Source organism: Equus caballus, chromosome 22, assembly GCF_041296265.1.
Source record: "Equus caballus isolate H_3958 breed thoroughbred chromosome 22, TB-T2T, whole genome shotgun sequence".
Taxonomy (NCBI): domain Eukaryota; kingdom Metazoa; phylum Chordata; class Mammalia; order Perissodactyla; family Equidae; genus Equus; species Equus caballus.
In genome coordinates this window covers 12,070,466-12,090,606 of record NC_091705.1, presented here as the reverse complement: position 1 = coordinate 12,090,606, position 20,141 = coordinate 12,070,466, and positions in this window count along the sequence as shown.

Here is a 20,141-nt window from a genome sequence, read left to right as displayed (position 1 = left end):
AAGCTGAGCTGCTGTTGATGTTGAAGTTAAGTGTATGATTCAATGACCCAAAGATAAAAAGAGGCAAAATTGAGTTTTTTTTTTAGTTAGTTGGATCTTTATTATAGAAATACAACTGCATTCTACTTTGAAATTAGTAGGTGAAAATCTCGTCGTATTGTGAGAGCCTTGTATACATCCTTGAAACCATCACCACAATCTATGCCATAAATATATCCATCACATTCAAAAGTGTCCTATTGCCCTATTTGTTATTATTTTTTGTGACAAGAACACTTAACATGATATTCTTATATGAGGAATCTAAAATACTCAAACTCATAGAAGTAGAGAGTAGAATGGTGGTTGCCAGGGTCTGGAGGGAGAGGGAAATGAGGAGGTATTTAGCAAAGGGTACAAAGTTCTAGAGATCTACTGTACAGCATAGTGCCAATTGTTAACTACTGTTGTATACTTAAAAATTTGCTAAGAAGGCATATCTATGTTAAAACTGAGATTTGAACTGAGATTCTCCAACTTAAAATCAGCTTTGAGTAAAAACACATATTGTTACATCATCTATAATGATTCCTGATTACTGCAATCATTCCATTCTGCTTTGTTAGGTATTTATTCTATATAAGAATTTGTGATAACCAAAGACTTGATAGAAAATAAGCCAACATTTATGTAATATTTTAATTGAGGATCCTCTAGCATTCATATCACAAACACTCAATGATAAATTACTTGTAAAGTTTTCAACCACTGAGAATAGTAGTTAGATCACATGCACATTGTAAAAAGTAGTTTTGTTCTTATAAACTACTCCTGCAATCATCAGCATCATCAAAAGCACAATTTTCAAGTGGAAATAGTGCCAATTTACCTTTTGTGTTGATTTACAGAAATCATCTCAAAGTCAAAACTCCCACTCAAGTGATTCTCATTGTTTGGAATATGATCCCTGAGGAGCTATTCTTGATTTTTCTATTTCTATGACTCACAACCAGTCTGTTAGTGAATTCTACTGAATAATCCTTCACGACATATCCTCGGTCAGATAATTTCTCACTGCCTCGACCACCACCATCTTAGTTCAGGCTACATTCTTCTCTCTCCTAGACAATCACAGTAGATCTACCTGATCTCCTTCTTCCACTCTTGCTCCCTACAGATCATTCTCTTTGCAGCAGCCAGAGTGAGCCTTTGAAAATGTTAATCAGTACATGTTCATCATACTCTTACTTAGAACCTTCCAGTAGGTTCCTACCACATTTAGAACAAAACTCAAAGGCCTTTCTAAGAGCTGCAAAACTCTAGTAAGCTGGCACATAGCCACATCTCTGCTCGCACCTACAGCTTTCCCCCCTTCATGCAGTGCACTACAGCCACTCTGATCTGTTTGCTGTTCCTTAGACACGTCAAGCCGACTCCCAACTCGGGGCCTTTCTTCTTGCTATTTTACTGGACATTCACCTAGAAAGCTCTTCCCCAGACCTTTGTTCAGGCTCTGTTCAAATGCTACTTCTTCTGAGAAGCCTTTTCAGACCACCCTATATGAAAAACATCTCCTCAGACTCTACTCGTGCTCCTTGCTTTACTTCCTGTGGCACCTCTTCTTCATTGACATCGTAGTGCATATGTTTTCTGCTCTTTTATTTATTAACTGTCTTCCAGACTAGAATGCAAGCTCTACACACACAGGGACTATGGTTCGTTCATCACTCCTTCTGCAGGATCTAGAAGAGTACATTGTAAGTCTTCAGTAAATATTTGGTGAATAAATGAATGAGCAAAGCTAAATATTAACTGAGGTCTCAAATTCCTTTGAGATTTAGCTAACATTTTCCTGAGTGCCCCTACTATCCCACCACTACCACTCTCGTATATGCTATAGATTCCAGAACTCTCTCTAAGACTTCTGAGAAATTCCAAAACGTCATGTTCTCAGGACCTCTCTAGTTCTGATTGCTTGCTTTCTCGGCTTATGAATCATCTTGCTGTACTATATCACCATCTTTGTCCCACTAAAACCTTCTCACATAAGGCAATTTGTGTCTTTGGTAAACTTTGCTAAAGATCTGTGGATGGTAAAAGGAAAGGATTTTACAGAGACATTATAAAGAAAAACTTCGAAGTAAACATTAAACATTTTTCTTAAAAAGTCTTCAATCACAACCCCACAGGGGTTTTTCATGACCATGCTATCCTATAGGTTTTCCTAACCCCACACCAACTTCCCCGGCCCTGCTTCCTTCCATCTCTCCTCCTCGCGTCATGCTCTCCAGAATAAAAACAAACTCCTCTCTTCATCTCACACAGAACACTTCAGCCTTCTTTCTTGCCTTTGATGTTTCTGGTTTCATGTTTCAGGTTCTCTCCTTCCATCCCCAAAAGTTCTTAAAGACATCTTCCTGAAGAAAGATTACTCTCTCTAAAAGAATATCTGATGCCAGGTGTCAAGATGATACATCTGTTGCTTCTATAGCTATGAGAGACTCTAATATTCCACATGGACACCAAATATTATCATCTTAATAAATATTATACCTCACACTTATATATGCTAACATTTTTTCATATACATATGTATGCACACACATACATATACACATATGTACTATTTTTTATATATAGATCTAGTACTGTAATTGATAAAATAAAAATTATCAGAAAGTATTACTAAGCTCACAACTCATAGTAGCTCTGGGTCATTGGCTATTTTGTCAACCAATCAGTTCTAAAAGATCAACTTTAATCAGGCAGATGTCTGTAAGCCTTTCTGTTGTTAAAAATACTTTCCTCATACTTGAAAAGAAGAATAATTTATTGCCTATCCAAAGTCTATTTTTCAACTAGAATCTGAAAATTAAGAACGGAAAGGGACAAAAGCAGCCATCCTTGTAGATTCTTTTCACGCTTGTCTAGTATTTTCATCTTAGAAATTGCCACAGGGATGGAGAAAACACAAAGACTGTTCATTTATCTAAATCACATGGACTTATTGTCAAATGAAAAAAGTTATACACAAACCAATCTTTAGTGTGTCATCTAAAAATAAGAACATGTTTGTTTTATCACTTGATTGTGAGACATAAGGTCTCACTTACCTGGAAGACGAAACCCATTGCCTCGTAAGACGGGAATACCTGAAACCTCGGGTAGCTATAATGGGGCTGGTGGTGAAAGGACTGGTATCTACCACTTGTCTTGCACCTGGATCCCTCTAATAGGATTGTCATCCAGGCCATCCTTCATTTTTTACTGCATTTCTAATCGTTGGAGGCCTCTAAACTGTCATGCTGTTGCATCTGCCATATTGTGCTGGGTCTTGGGAAGAGTTGGTAACAATTACTGTATCCCCTAAAATACTGCTTCCAGTATCTCCTGTATGCTGGCATATTCCACTGAAGTGTATCACCCAGTACTTGACAATGAAGCCAAGTGTCTAATATGAATCCTAGGTCCTAAGGCCAAACATGCCATGCTAGTGGAATCTTCCCCCATTCTAGGATGACATAGTCTCTCTAGTTAGTAGAAGAGACATGAGATGAATTCTGCAGGCCTCGATTAGATATTCTTGACCTCTGAACTGCAGCCACAGATGCCAGTTTGGGCCAACTCCATGCACTGCTTATGGCCACAAATGGGGAAAAGGGCTGGTCGCTCAAAAAAGGTGATAGTTTCCTTTTGGATACCACAAAAACCTTTAGCTTAAGGCAATTGATTGGAGAGGACTGTGATAGGGTATTTGGTCCTGAGGCCACTAAACTATTGTCACACAGCTGCAGTCACAAGATTTAAACCCCACTGATCTTGCCAAGGGAGGGGAACCATGCAGACCATCACCCAAGGGCTAGAGACCTGCTCCCCAAATCTGACAATCAGTCTTTCTAGATCCCTGTCCACTACCTCAGAGAGCAATGAATGAAGGAGGACCACACATCTGTTAACTGCTTATGTCTCTATGAGTTTTTCTCCCAATAAATGCTTTTCCAGATGGCCTACTGTGTGTGTTCTCTGGTCACATGTCCCTGTTTACTAGCCAGCTTCCCTCTGTATATAAATAAGGCATGGAAGTGTACACAAGAAATCAATAAAAGTGGGAATAGGGATAGTAGGTAGACGTACAGAAGTAGAAAAGAGAGTTCTCAATGTACATGTTTAAGGTTTGAACAATATGAATGTATTACTTAATTTTTAAAAATACAGTTAAAAGGAGAAAAGGTTAACTCAACAACTGCTGGAAAATAAATATAGGAATAAATTAAATTAAAACCATACAGTTTCTCCTTCTGCTCCAAATATCTTTACATCGACTTGAAAGTGACATCAACGACCACACAAATCAAAGTCCACCATGTACAACAGAGAAAACATCCCAAAAGTAAAATAACATCATGACGGCAAAGAAGTGATGCATAGATTTTCTCAAATACCACATTGGGATGCAATTTTAGTTAAATCTAAAGAAATTTTTAAAATCCAGAGAGGAAAATTAACTAAAAGTAAGAAAAATTTCTACTGTTAGAAAGTGGTAGGAAATAAACATCACACAGATGGTTCCTCTATTGGGATTAGGAAGGTGTAATTTACATTCTTCCTCATAGATCTTCACAGCCTAGCTGGGGAGCAGACAACTAAATGGATAATTAAAATACAATGTGATATCATATATAAAAAACAATTCCAGATAGATTATTGAAATGTGAAAAGGAAAATATGAAATATGAAAAGGAAAGCAAGAAAGCTTCTAAAACAAAACATTCAAGACTATTTTCTCTACTTCAGATCAGGGAAAGTTTTCTTAAACAGAACAAGAAAGCAAGGACCATAGAGGAAACAACATTAAAAATAACAGCTTCTGCTATAAAAAAGCCACAATTAAAAGATGAGAAGGAAGGCCACATAGTGGGAAAAGATATTTCAGCACATGAACCTAAGTCACTCCTACAAATCAATAAGAATAAGAAACATGCTCCAACAGATAATGAGCAAAAGACTTCAACTGACAGTCAAAAAGAGGACATCTGCATGACCAAGAAACATTTTTGAAAGAAAATTATGACCACAATGAGACACTACTGTACAACCACCAGAATGGCTAACCACTGACAATGCCCATTGTTGGCAATGATGGAGAACAAATGGAACCTACATACGCTGCTGGAGAGAGAAAATTGGTATCATTTTGGAAATTTTGAGGCAGTATCTATTAAAGCCAAACATACACCTATTTTATAACTCCTGGACATACACCCAAAGGAAATGAGTACTTATTTTCACCAAAAGATGAGAACAAAAACGTTCATAGCACTGTTAATTGCAATAACCCCAAACAAGAGACAATATAAATACCTATCAGCAGTCAAATGGTTATACAAATAGTGATCTATTCATACTCTGGAACACAATGCTAAAGATAAAATAACTACAGACTACAGCTACATGCAGTAGCATAGAAAAACTTCATAGGCATATTATTGATTAAAAGAAATCAGACATAAAATTATATGTACTGCATGATCCCACTTATATAAGTTCTAGAACAGAAAAAACTATAATATTAAAAGTCAAATGATGATTCTCCCTTTGAGAAGGAGAAAGTATATTGACTGGAAGGGAGCATTAATGGGGCTTCTGGGATGCTGGTTATATTCAATTTCTTGGCCGGAACTGGTGGTTTCATGGATGTATTCATTTCAAGATAAATAAGTTATATAATATGAGTTGTGAACTTCTCTGCATAAATGTTATATTTAAATTCAAAATAAATAAATAAAGTGCAACTTGAGTGATCTCGTAGAACCCACTGAGGGAGCTTATGGGAGGAAGCCCTAACACTGGTTTAGGTGATTGGGGAAAGCTTCCTGGAAGGCTACACTGAACTCTGGAAGATGTATAGGAGTGAGCTTGGTCAATGACAGTGAGAGAGTGTTCCAGAACAAAAAGCTGGAGGTGAGAAAGATTGTAGTGTGTTCCAGGAACTTTAATTATTTCTTATGGCTAAAACACTGTTTTGGGGTTGTGAGGGAGGAAAGAGAAGACATGGGAGAGCTTGGAGGATTCAGAATATAAGAAGGCTCAAGCCCTGTTAAGGAATTTGGACTTTGTTCTTTGAACTGGTTTGAAGAGCTGGCTTTAAATAAGGCTTAATGTGATCAGATTTGCGTTTAAAACCATCAATTTGGTCACAATGGAGTATTGAGAATAGAAGATGGGGGCTACTGGAAAAATCTAGACTGAAGTACATAGAGTCAGGGAGACAGAGAGAAGTGAATGATACTAAAGAGGAATTTTGACAACACGACTTGGCAAATGATCGATTATGTATGAGGGATGCAGAAGAGTCTAAGACAACTTTCGGTTTTACCCTATGCCATTTTCTGAGAAGAGAACACAGAAGGATGAACAGTCTGGGTGGGAAACATGGAGTTAATGGACAAGCGATAACTGATACGTCTGTAGGACAATGCCATAGTGAAATTCTAAACATCCCAAGCGGGACTCTTATTTTTTTATGGCACTTTTCTATTTCTCTTGGCAGTTTCATATCAGCAATCTCATTTCAGTCCCTCAATGGCCTCTAGCATGGTCAACACAGGCATTACCATTCTGCATAGCAAACTGACCCCCTCTCAGATCTGTGTGGCCATTTAGACATTCACATCAATGTGGCAAAGTACTTAATGTAGGACAGGGGAGTGTGGATAAACTTGACTCTTATTTCTTTAGAACACCATACATCTCACTCCGTGGCCCTTACCTGGACCACTGTGAAGGTCACCTGAGGAAACGCGTCCCAAATGCTCTCAAACATGAAAGAAGTACAAGAAGGCTTCATCATGATTACTTCTGAAAAGTGTCTGTAATCTAAAGAAAACCCCAGATGAACCATGAGTCATCATCCCTATTTTCCCATAGCCTTTGTTTTCTCTCCTCTCATAATCATCTGAGCCAATCTGAGATTACCCTTGGCCCTGGCTTATGGGGTTGTGCTAATTTGCATGGCTTCTGAAAGCCAATTAATGATTTTCTGTAATGGACAGCTGTGTTCGGACAGGTAAGTGGTGTGGCTATTTGTCTAATAGCATTAAGCACTCCTGACAGCTTTACCTCTTTGTCATGAACACCTAGATGTGGGGTCTCATCAAACACTGGGGATGCTTTGGCATCCCATGCTTGATGTCTCCCATTACCCCACAGATACACATTAAGGTGATAAATTTCATGTCAGCTCTATTTATCACCTCTGAGATGGGCTATTAAGAACCACAATTGTCAAATTTCTCATATATCCATCACAAGCCAAAGAGTCAGGAAAAGTCCACAAGCTGACATTTGAACATTTTCTTTCTGAAGAAGAAATAAATGAAAGTTGCTATTTCTCTAAGTTTAACATGAAATTAAATTTAAAATCAAGTATTTTTCTACTAATAAACAGGAAAGAAATGTTAGTATCATTGGGATATTTGATTAGAGGGTAATGAAATGGAATGGGGAAAGAGATATAGCAATAAATCATTTTATCTAAGAAGAAATTTTAAATAGATAAGATTCAGAAAACTAAAATGGGGAATTTAAGCATGTAAGCACAAATGTCAAAATCTCAAGAACCTTAGGATCAATAAACAGGTCCTGTAAAACAAAGAGTCCAAGGCTTGCCACCAAAATTCATGTTATTTCTACATGTTTCTATCCGGTATTTAGATCCACATAGACATATGCGACGTGAGAAAACTTAAGGGACTTAAATATTTATCATCTGTCACCTATAAAGTTATAGCAGAAGCAAAATTAGAAGCATAGAAACAGTTTCATCTGAGGCTTAGCAATTGATGAGTGTCAAATGTGGTGGATCATTGCAGGAGACTTGAGGCAGGGCATGGAAAGAGCGTCATCAGGTAGCCATTAATCAGAGAGTACATGTACCTATGGGGGAAGCATGACATCCCAAAGAGTAACTATCAACTTTCATTTGAAGGTGCCCAAGCACAGAACATACTCCTATGTTGCTATCTAGCTGGAAAGAACCCTAAATACTGTCTAGCCTTGTCCCTTCATTTTACAGAGGAAGCATCTGAGGACTGAGAGACGGAGAAGCTGAGCCAAGGTCACACAGTTTAGTGACCATGCTATGAATAGAACTTGGGGCTTCTTGAGTCACTGTTTGTCAATCTTTCTGCTACCTGCATCTCATGCATTATATTTACTGACCCCACAAATCTTTATTGAATATTATGTGTGATTAAGGAATTGTACTAGCTTCCACAGGAATTATTTAATACTATGCATCTTCATTTTGATCAAGTAATTCAACTGGTCTTTACCAACAGTTGGTTGTTCACTGGGAATTTAACATCACTGAGACTCACTCATTCATTCTTGTCCTTCCTCTCCAAAAAGAATACTTCTCTAACCATACAAGCATACTTGAGTGAGCATCCCTTACACGACATATGCCTGTATTTTCTGGTATAGCTGCTCTTGGCAAACTCACTCTCCATTGGCACCTCCTACTCTCAAAAACACAACAAGCCACGTCCCTTTTCCTCTGTGAAAACAGAGCTACTTCTTAGCAGGCTTGATGAGGCCATGATGATTTAGATTGTATATCATCAACATGATTTTTTTGTCTTCAGTGCTCATGGTTTCTCCCATCTATGCAGCCACATTTCAGCTCTTGGGCCATACTGCTATAAGGCAGACAGGAATGAGGATGTGCGGAGCATGCATCTGGTCAAAGGGAAAATGAGAGGCAATGGTAAGCCTAGTCATCCCAATATATCACAGCTATTGAATCCTGCTATTCCATCATTAAGTATTCTGTAGAATCATGTGATGACATCATTAAATATGGCTTCATTTTTGTTAAGCATTACCCTCTCCTTTTAAATGCAAATACTTTTGAAAGGGTTAGTATACTAGATTCTTAATTTAGAGGATCAGATTTGTTCCTCCTAGATAAGAGGAAGAAGTGAATTAAGAACAGGACACCCTAGACAGGGGCGGAGTAATCACCATGATGACCTCAGATGGATCCCGTCCTGTGAAAGGGGACATGGATCCAGAGGGGCAGCCATTCTATGCTGGCAAATTGGCTCTATGCAGTGTTCTCTGGGATGATAATAACCATAAGCATCATCATAATCATTAAAGCAGCTGATATTTATTGGGGGATTATTATGTCCCAGATGCTTAGTTGAGAGGATGATACTGTTGAGACCACTGATAGCTCTCTCTGAGAGTCTTAAACCTTCTCTTCTGACCCCTGCTAGGCTGCCAAAGTATTATGAGCAGATATTCATATCCATCTCTTGCTTTTACTTCCAGACGAAGTGACTGATTCACTCCTTGTGGAATTGTCAAGATAAAACATATTAATTGCAAACATGATTACTTATTCAGTTGGTATGAATTTATGCCTGCAATCTCAGGTATATATACAATAAATACCACTTTCTTTGTCAACCACAACTCAAGCATGGATCCTAGAGCTAAACTGTCTAGGTTTAAATCCTGCCTGTGCAGCCTCAGTTTCCTCATCTGTAAAATGGGTTGTAAAATGTCACCTCATAGGGTTTTTTATGACGATTAAATGAGTTACTATTTGTAAAGTGACTGGAACTGTGGCTAGCACATAGTGCTGCAATTTAAGAGCTAGCTCTCATCATTATGTTATCATTATTCCAAAGTATTGGAGGAATATGTCTACGTAAAGTCTTGGTGTGGTGACAGGCAGGAAGGGATGGGGTCTTTGAGCTCAGATTATTGCAGAGAAGGTCTTCCCCTTGGTCAGAGAGGCTCTTCAAGCCAATGGCCTCAACTGTCTATGAGCCATACCAGGGATTCAGGAATCTTCCTGCAAGGCTGCACGGGGCCTGTCTCCTAAATATACCACGTGGCCACTTTCTCGCCAGAGCTTTACCACCTTCCTTGGAGGTACAGCAGACCCTGCCCACTATTTTTCCCCTGTCTCAGCCCAGGACCAAGGGAAACACTTTTCTAGCCTGAATATGGGAACAAAGTTCTAGTCCTCTATCTTGTTCTTAGCTGAAAATCTTCAATTTCCCCTAACAGTGTAGGATTTTCAAACACAAAAGCCAGGGAGAGCTGCAGGCTCCTTCTGGTTTCCTGACCCTTCCTTATACATGCCTCCTCTGAGGCAACAATCACCTGCAGGACTGGAAGGAAAGGGGGAAATCCAGTGAAAGAAGAGAAAACAAAGATGAATATCTCCAAACATTATCCCGCCCTACTTATACAGGAGGATTTTTCTCAATATGCACTGGGAAGAACAGTAACCCAGCAGAAGACCTGGTTCCCACTGCTTGCTCATTCCTGAGAACCCCTAAATCCTGCTCCCAGCATTGGCCCCTGGAGGGTATTCAGGCAAGCAAAGCAGAGGCTGGTGAGCTGCAGGTGCTGAGGGGGCGAACGCAGCTAGCCTCCATTCCTGGTAGATACCAAGACTGGCTTTCTGCAGACCTGAGATCTAACTTCTCAAAGTGGCCCCTGACCATCCTCCTACCATCAGAAAACAAGAAATGAGCAATTACACCTCTACTGGCTGGACTTCAGGCAGGTCTGGTGCCTCTAACTTTGATAGAAGTATTACAAGCCATGACACCATTCCTTGCTTCGGCCAAGGAATAGAGTTCAAGTGAGCCTAAAGCCTCATTCTCCATTTCCAGTGAAGAGACCTGCCCTCTCAGATGGGTGTATGTATTTTTTACAGCTATGAGTGTGATGCTGGAGGTTGAAGACCTGTCTGATAGGATATCAGGCATCTGGGAAGGGAAGATGGCTGCAAGGTAGGAAAGAACAAGAACAAAATGGAACCCATAAGCATGACCTGGAGGCCACAAAAGTGGACTGAAATCTGTATCACTTCTTGTGCCTCTAACCCTAGAAGTCTGGAGTCCTACAGAAGTTGAAGCCGTTTGTCACATTGCTAAACACACATATCAAGCCCCTGAGTCAGAGGAGCTGTAGGAGGATCACAAGACAGTGGAGCAGTTGTGGGCCTGGCCATTGCCTCCACTGATGAGGTGAGTCAGCAAATCAGAGACGATGAGTGTGAACCACAGTATGGCTGCCACTTCACTTCTACAATCCACTTCTCACCTAAGTCTCTCTTGTGCCACATTTTCACTGGAGCCATACAAAAAAAGGAATTCTGGGATGGAGTTCAACCTAGTCTAGTTGACACATGCAAAACCACTATAGTGCCTACTCCATCAGGCTTCATTCCTGGATATAATAATTCTTTTACTGGGGCTAAAGCCAAAGTAGATTTGTAAAGAAAAAAACTAAGTGTGTTTGTGCACATGGGTATGCATGTGTATGTGTGTGAGTATGCATAGACAGAGCTATGGCAGGGAAGGATGCCCTGAAAGAGGCATTCCTGACACTGACATTTTGCAGCCATCATCTCTAGTCTTCACAAGAATCTTATATGAGTACTGTAGGGTACACCCACTTGTGTATATAGGAACAGGCTGCATAAAAGAAAGACTGTAATAAAGAAACAGTCTCAGAGAGGACAAACATCCATAATTACAAACAAAACCAGGATTTGAATTCACATCTCACTAATCCTATATTCAAGATCATAACTGTACTGCCAAGTGCCTGTGATACTTTCTTACTGCTTAAATCCAAGTGAGACTCACCACGGGTGACTAGAAAGAACAGAGTGTGAATCCAGACATGAGGGCTTCAGAGGTCCTGGCCTCAGGGTTCATCACACTGTTCAGGCTGTTTCATAAGCCTTCAGCCTGTTCTGGAGTTTCCTGCCACTTGGAAGCCACCACTCAGCCAATTTCCTAACGGATACGAGAGCTGCATCACTCAGGGTCCCGGCAGAACAGAGGTGGCAGTAGTAACCGAGGATGCTTGATAAAAGGACTATCTACAGAGGTGGGGCAGATTTCAGGACGTCAGTCGTGGTTAGTGAGGCCCCCAAGGACTAGCAGCGGCAGGATGCTGACACCATAAGGAGGCTGCGGTGAGAAGGAGCATGACCAGGCACCTGTGGGAGCATCAGCTGGGGACAGAGGCCACCCTATACTAGCAGAATTGATCTCCTAACAAGTCCTCTCTCTAGCAGACCCAACAGGAAACCAGAGAGCAAAACTGTCCAGGGGAAGTAATCTGTCGAGGTCAGCTTCCTAGGTCAAAGAGCAGGGCAGAGAATGGACCCGGAGGGAGAAAGGGAATGCACTGGCCTCTTCGGTTGTTGGTTCTCTTTAAGAACCATTGGGCTTAGATGACTGAAGTGTACACGGTGGCCCAAGCAGCAGAACTACAGAAATACAGAGGGGGTCAAGTCACAGTGGCAAAGAACAGGATATAGGGACAGGGTGCCATCTGACATAGACCCTCCTTCTAGAGTTATGAAACATACCTTACAATGCTGAAAACAGAGGCTGGGCTGTCTTTAAATTTTAAATAGCAGTTCAGGATGGATGTTCCCTGCACACGGGTATAAACTTCATTTCTCTTTTGCTCTAAAGCTGTAAAGCCCTTGGGGATATTGCAGAATAAGAATAAGTTTTAGGCTCTTGAGTCACTTGCCAATCTCCTGGCAGTTACCTTTACATCTCCGAGATGCCACAAAGCAGTAGCATCATTTTTATGCACACATATATAGAGGCATAAAAATACACAAACATAAAAATAGCACCGTGGTCTGCTGGCAATGCGGCTCCCCCACAGGGTTCTGCTAGCCGCTCTGTTCAGCGGCATTGGCACACTTCAGAGAGAACCCGAAACAAGATTGGGCAGAGCAGCCTGACATCTTTACCCTTGGCATGATGGCTGGGACTTGCCCAGAGATTATACCACTTCCTTCAAGTAAATTAAGTGCCGTGAGAAAGAAAGTAATTACTGGCCTGTTTGTTGTTGTTGTTGTTGCATAAACCAAATACAAAATAAAATGCTAAACTGAAAATTCTCAGGTGTGAAACTCAATAAGTGAATAAGGTACGTTGCTGGCAATCACTAGACAGGGATCAAGATGGAGGTGCCCTGTAAGGTATGCCCAGCGCTGCCCCAGAGCCAACTGACAGAAACGGATGGGAGACTTGTCCCTAACATCTTTGCTGTGTGAAATGGCTAGAAATGTGCGTGGCCCGCACCATAAGATCAGGGCCCACCCAGGCCAAGCTCTGTCCTGCCACAATGACAGTTCTTTGTTCCCAGGAGAATATGAAAGGAGCCACCCCGTGGATTGCATCCTGTGACACTGATCACTTTGAACTGTAGATGCTTAACGTTTGTCAGAGCTGCATGTCACTTTCCTTATTTATTTATTCTGTCTCCTGTGTAAACCATTTTTCCCAGTGAAAATCAAACCTGAACTGAGAGAAGAAAAGAAAACTGACTTTTCACTCTGTACCAACCCCGTTTTTTGTGGGGTTTTTTTTCACTTTTTTTCCTGTGTGTTCTATGACGTTTTCAATTAAAAAATGAGTTAAAAAGACCAAAAATCTGCATACTCCCTTCTACCATTCTTCCTACCATTATTAGCAAGCACTAGACCGGCTGGAGCAAAACAGCAGCAGGCTGGGAGGAGTTGCTCTGATTCCAGCCTCTGACTCAGTCTCCTTTCTGCTGCAAAGTAGGGCAGCCAGAGACAGCAGCAGGATTGGCTGCCTTGGCTCCATTTATTCCAGGGCTGCAGAAGCACAAGTTCCCTTAACTCCAGAAGGACCAATGTGCAAGACAAGCTCTGTGCAGTCTCCCTGCTGAGTTATTCTCTGACCCTCTGTCAAAGGCTGGTGGTAAAAGGAACAGATGTGAAAAGTTCACTTCACTTGCACCTATACTTCCAGCACCTGTGTAGTAAACCTCTTTCCCAATATACCGTGTAGAAAAAAACAAAATGATCTCAGACAGTAAATTATATTACGATGACCCATTCTTTCAGCTGATCCATAACTTTCATGTATGCTAACACTCACGGGACTTCAAATCCTTCTGTAATTCCTTACTGTGTGTTTGCTCAAGGACTCTGAATCCTGCTATGCCCCGTCACGTCTCTGAATGCATCTCCCCTTCTCCTACCTCATGATCTCTCTGCTCATTGGACCCCTTTCCTCTCCAAAGTCAGCTACAGATCCAACTCTTTTCTCTGCTTTGATGTTCAGCTACAACCCCTGCATTAAAACAATCATGGAGTAGAAGGAAGCAGGGTGGATGGTTTAGAGTTGGTCGCAAAAAGCCAGAGGAGAAAGTGGACAAAAATAGAAGTGGAGGAAAGTGAGGCAAATGCTCTCTCCTGCTGGCAAAGATATTTTAGGAAAATGGGCTCTAATTTAGACAGCGTGAAGGGAGGTCTGGCCTTTTGCTATAAATTCAAGGCCATCTTCTGAGAGTCATATCAATTGAAGTTGGTCCCTCTTGAAATAAAGACCTTGTGCAGGCTCATTTTTATATAGATATTTTTAATTAATAGATGCTTTCATCAAACATGAGAAGAATTAAGCATTAACACTCACCAGAGACCCTGAAATTAGATTGATTATCTGCATCTTAATTTGCTTTCTCGACACCACTAATTTATTTTTAATAGGTCTGTAATTTAGCTTTATCTATTTCTACTGCTGTCTGGCAGACTCAAATGCCTGCAGCTCACCAGTCAGCCTCTATAACCTTTAGGCACTGCTGTCTGAACAGTATATTAATTTTTAAATTATCCAACCCCGTGTGAGGAAGAACTTCAATTAATTTCCATATGGGAGCCAGGCTAACATCTCGTCCTCCCCCAGAAACGGCGAAATTTAAATGAAGGTTAAGGCCAGTTATAGGGAGAATCTAAATCAAAACAGTAAGTTTTTAGTCTTATATTAAAGAATTTACCACCCTTGAAATATTTTCCAGTTGAATCTGTGGTGTTGACATCACTATGCAGTGAAAATAAATGCTCCTCTGTTGGCACCTGTTATTGGCAGATTGACTCATGGAATCTCAGTGAACGGATGGCAGGGACCTCTCAAAGGACCTTTTCAATTTCTTCCAATTTCTCGTTTTATGCATACTTTATTATTCTCAAAAATTCACCAGAATTTATCTCAAGTAGAAAGCTGTCTTTGTTTTTGAAAACACCTTGATAACTTCATAGGACAGAAAGCAAAATTAAAAAGTGGAATTCCAAATAACAAAGAGAAATGGTTGTGTCTTTGGACGGGGGGAAAAAAGTTAAACAACAATTTTTTATTTTTTGCCTGATATGGAGGGGTATATATGAGAAAAAGAATGCCATTGGAGGGACTTCTGTAGGGTGAAAATGCAACTGTGTGATTTACATGCTAAGATAACTGCTGGAGCGTGAGCAGGAAGGGGAGGGGCCTTAATCCAGGTGAAGCTGCTAAGAGAGCTGGCGAGAGAGGGTCAGATTCAAGACATTTAGCAGATCCACCAGGAGCACTGATGATCATATGTGGGGAAGAACAAGTCATGGATGAACTCCTAGACTTGTGGCTTGAGCAACTGGGTGGCTGGTTGTTAGAGCCAATACTGAGAACAGCAACAACAGGAGTGAGGGAAGGGTGGACATCCAACTTTTCAGTTTAGACTCTTATGTCTCAGATGTCTGTGAGATGTCCACATGGAAATAGCACGTAGGCAGTCAGATAAGTAAGACTAAATCCCAAAGGAAAGACCTGGCCTAGAGGGATAAAATTGTGTGTTATCATTATGAGATAGTATTTAAAATTACGAAAATGGATTAGAACACCTAGGGAAAGGGGGAAAAGAGAGAAAAAACATGCTTGCCCAGTTCATAGTCTTTAGGAATCCTGAAATTGGATTGAGGGAAAGAAAGGGGGCCTCCAATGGAAGGGAGGAAAGGCCATCTGAGAGGAAAGGGCATCTGGGAGGGGATAATGCAGCCAAGATAATGGGAAACTGTCCCAGGAGGAGTGCTAACCTTGTCAAGTATTACTGAAAAGCCAAATAACACAGGAACAAAAAGTCAATTTTACATCAATAAATCTGGTAAATTTCTTTAATCCTTTTGAAGGTACAAGGAGATTAAATGCTGAACATGGAGGGTCAGATTTGCCTTTTGAGAAGACTTTGGACTGTTCCTCCACAGGAATAATAATAATAAGATGGTTGCCACTTGTGGATCCCCAGGTCTCCACAGAGGATAACGGGAAGCAACTTTCTGAGACAGAAAGCAGCTAATGATCTCACCTCTACATACCTCGAACCCCTGCAATCCCCTTAACTCAAAGCCTAGCAACACTGCATCAGCATGCTTTCCATAGTAGCAATCTGTGGATTAGTCTACAAGAATGTAAACACTTTCCTCATCTCTGCATTCTGTGCAGTGCCCAACACAGTTTCTAGCTGGGAATAAATGCTCAATCTGTACTTTTCAATTGTGGCCATAGATATTCTTTTTTAACATTTCTGGAAAGTTCTTGGCATCATGAGTATATTGTCAAAGATGGAAGAACCTGTCGCAGAAATTAGCAAAATCACAAATGAATTAATCTATAAACATATTGCTTTTCTAACTTAAGGGAAAATCCTCACACAGGCTAAAGAAAAAATAAAAGAGGTTAGTTACAGAAGGGACAAGGCTGTCTGATAATATATTAGTGATTGGGAAAGAGAAGAGCTCAAAGCACAGCTCAGTATTTCTCCTGAACTGAATATCAGAAGTAGAGCATGCCAGGAACCAGAGCCTATAGGGTCTGCAGAAAATGTACTTTAAAATGACTCACTCTGAGACTCTAAATGATGATGTTTGCCCACAACACCAGCATCTGGCAATCCCCGAGAGGGCTATGTCAGAAGATGTTGCTTTTTTAATCTCACATAGAGTAACTAACCATGGCCTTTCATTCCAACTACATCACCCATTTTATCATCTTAAGAGTGGCAGAGTAATCTTGGGATTTATAGGAGTGGTTTATGCAAAATAAATTAGGCCAGAGGTAAGAGGAAGCTTTAGCGAGAAGGCTAGAAAGGGCTAAGGAAAAGTGGACATCAGGCAAACAAGAAAAAGGCATTTTAACAGTCTTGAATAAATTAGAAGGTTGGGGCACCCTATCCAACTAGGAAAGGGAGTCAGGGGCATCTGAGAAGTAACCTAGAGGCTACTTCAGTTGCTGACCACAACTCTCACACCTCATGTTTTCTATGCAGGTGTGCAGGTCCTCAACTCACCACTTTTCAAGAGCCGGTGATCTGAGCACTCTCTTTCTCAGCCAGAACAAGGCCATCCTCCTTTATTGTAGTTGCCCAAGGTCCTGACAGCAGAGGTTCCAGGTGGTGCTTTGGGGTCTCCCCTATGCTGGGGGTCATGTGGATCTCTTCTACCCACTGGGTTTACAGGCTCTGTGGAACACTGAGAGTCATCTAATCTATCCTTCTTGTAACAGATCCCAGAATTCACAGAAAATACTTGCAATATTGGAGTCCAGAACTTTCCTTCCAGAATCCACAAGAGTTCAAGCCCAGTCCACTCATTTGACAAAGGAGAAAAGTGAGACAGAGATACTCTGTGAGTTGGAACAGGTCACACAGCTAGTTGGTTGCAGGACCAAGATGACAACTGCTAACCCAGCATGACATCATGGATTAAGTTTCTCACCTTTTGTCTCAATTTCTTTGTCTGTAGGTAGAGATAATCATGATCACCTTGCTGGGTGGTGGGGGACAAAATAACAGATGTGCATAGGATACCGAGCACAGTAATTTGCTTGACAGAAACATAACAGATGTTCAATAAATTATTCTCTCCTCTTTCACCTTTTCTTTCTGCCCACAATGTGGTGCTTTACCTAGTGCTGTCAGAAACAACAGACTAAAGGGGGCTGGCCCAGTGGCACAGTGGTTAAGTTTGTGAGCTCCACTTCAGCAGCCCAGGGTTCGCTGATTTGGATCCCAGGCACAGACCTATGCAAGCTATGGTGAGCCAGGCATCCCACATATAAAGTACAGGAAGATAGGCGCAGATGTTAGCTCAGGGCCAATCTTCCTCAGCAAAAAGAGGGTGATTGACGGCAGTGTTAGCTCAAGGTTAATGTTCTGCAAAAAAAAAAAAAAAAAGACTAAAGAAAATCCAAACCTTTCTCCAGGATTTTGTGTGTGTGTGTGTGTGTGTGTGTGTGTATGTGTGTGAGGAAGATTTATCCTGAGCTAACATCTGCACCAACTTCCACTATTTCATATGTGGGACACCTCCACAGCATGGCTGATAAGTGGAGTATGTCCATGCCTGGGATCCAAACCCACAAGCCCAGGAGCCAACGCAGAGCACATGAAACATTAACCACTCAGCCATAGGACTGGCCCACTTTCTCCAGTTTGAAGGACACCTAGAGAAGGGAATTTTCACACACTCCCCTTCATATTTCAAATGATGCATGTTTCTCTATATTCCAGCCACAGAGCATTAAACAGCTTGGAAGCTCTTTAGATTGCCTCTTAAATACTGCTGCAAAAATGCACCTTTCCCTGCTCCTTCTCTCACAGCTGTGATACCCACAGTTGGATGGGCAGGAGCCTCTAGGTAAGACTTCTTGGCTCTCAGGCTCTCAGCAGCACCCTCAACACGACTCACACACTAAGAGAGGAGAGATTGCTGCTCTCCAGATGAGAACTGAATTCGCTTCTCTCTGCAGCTCCCCAGGGTCCAGAAAAAGTGAGTGTTCAGTGATGCTCAGTAGCCAAACGGACCCACTTTGGATATTTCCATGTGGCCAATTGGGACAGCAACAAAGTGAGAAATATGTTTTATGTCTATAATTTTGGCAGAAAAGGAATGAAGAAAAGAGGTGCGACGTGCAGTGACTTGGGAAATACAATTCTTGGAAACACAAGGTATAGAGTTGAGTTTTGTCTCTCCCCACCTGATTATTCCTCTCGTATCTTGAATATATAGTTCCCAAAATCTTGGTCATCTTATTGGCTTCCCTCTAAATCCTGCTCACCACCTCCTCTTTTTAAAAAAAAAATCCTGAAAAATATATTGAGGCTGGCCCAGCGGCATAGTGGTTAAGTTCACTCTTTCCACTTCAGCAGCCCAGGATTTGCAGGTTCGGATCCCCAGCACAGAACTAACACCGCTGTGGCACCATCCCACATAAAATAGAGGAAGATTGGCACAGATATTAACTCATTGACAATCGTCCTCAAGCAAAAAGAGGATGAGTGGCAACAGATGTTAGCTCAGGGCCAATATTCCTCACACACAAACACAAAAAAATCCTGAAAAATATAAAGGATTATTAATAAGCCAAAGAATACAATATTAATAAATGCTTGTATAGTTTAATCCAACTTAAGCTTGTTTTCTCTGAGCAATCCCAAAAGTTGCATTGCAGGAATACAAGCCCAGAAAATCCCCCAGAGACAAAAGTTAAAATAACTCATTCTCAGCTGAGTTGTAAATCAAAAGAAGAAAAAGGAGAAAGTTTTACCAAGCTTATTTAAGTTTCATGGAAGGCATATTGGCTTCAGGTACGTCTGGTTTTCATCTAACTTGAAAAAGCCTTAGATTTCAAAAATGAAACTATGCAAATGATTAGTCAGTCATTTTGTGTAAATGCTTTAGGCTTTAGATGATACTGTGGAAAATAAAGTAAAAGAAAACAGCTTTAGCACAGCCTCAGTAAGCTTAGTCCACGGACAGCACATTAAATCCTGAATTACATACTCCACCAACTCCTTCCTAATGAGCCATCCAAGTCTCTGATGTATATAATATGCCTTTTTAAAAATGCATGAATACGGATTCCACTCACAGGTTTGGATGGCTCCTTTGGGTTATTTAAGTTTCAAAGGAGTCCATCAGTCTCCCAGGTATAACGTTCTGTGAATGCCTTAAAAACGAAAATTCAGAAATTAGAAGCTCAAAATACCTTGTAAGGGAGCAATATATCAGCCCCCAAACCAGGCTATTCAAAGGCAAGGCTGATGAGGCATCTGCCTCCTCAAGTTTTCTGTCTTTTGTCAGTTGGGTCACAACCCTTAAAACAACTGTAACCACGTTCCTTACAACCTAATTAAACAACTCTGGCTTGTTTTATTTATAATTAGAATCCGGCGACCTCCTCTGACTCTCTTATGTGCTGCTGTTCCATGGCTGTCCTTGGATCCTGGGATGCGATTATACTGAGCAGGGAGGGACAGGAGGC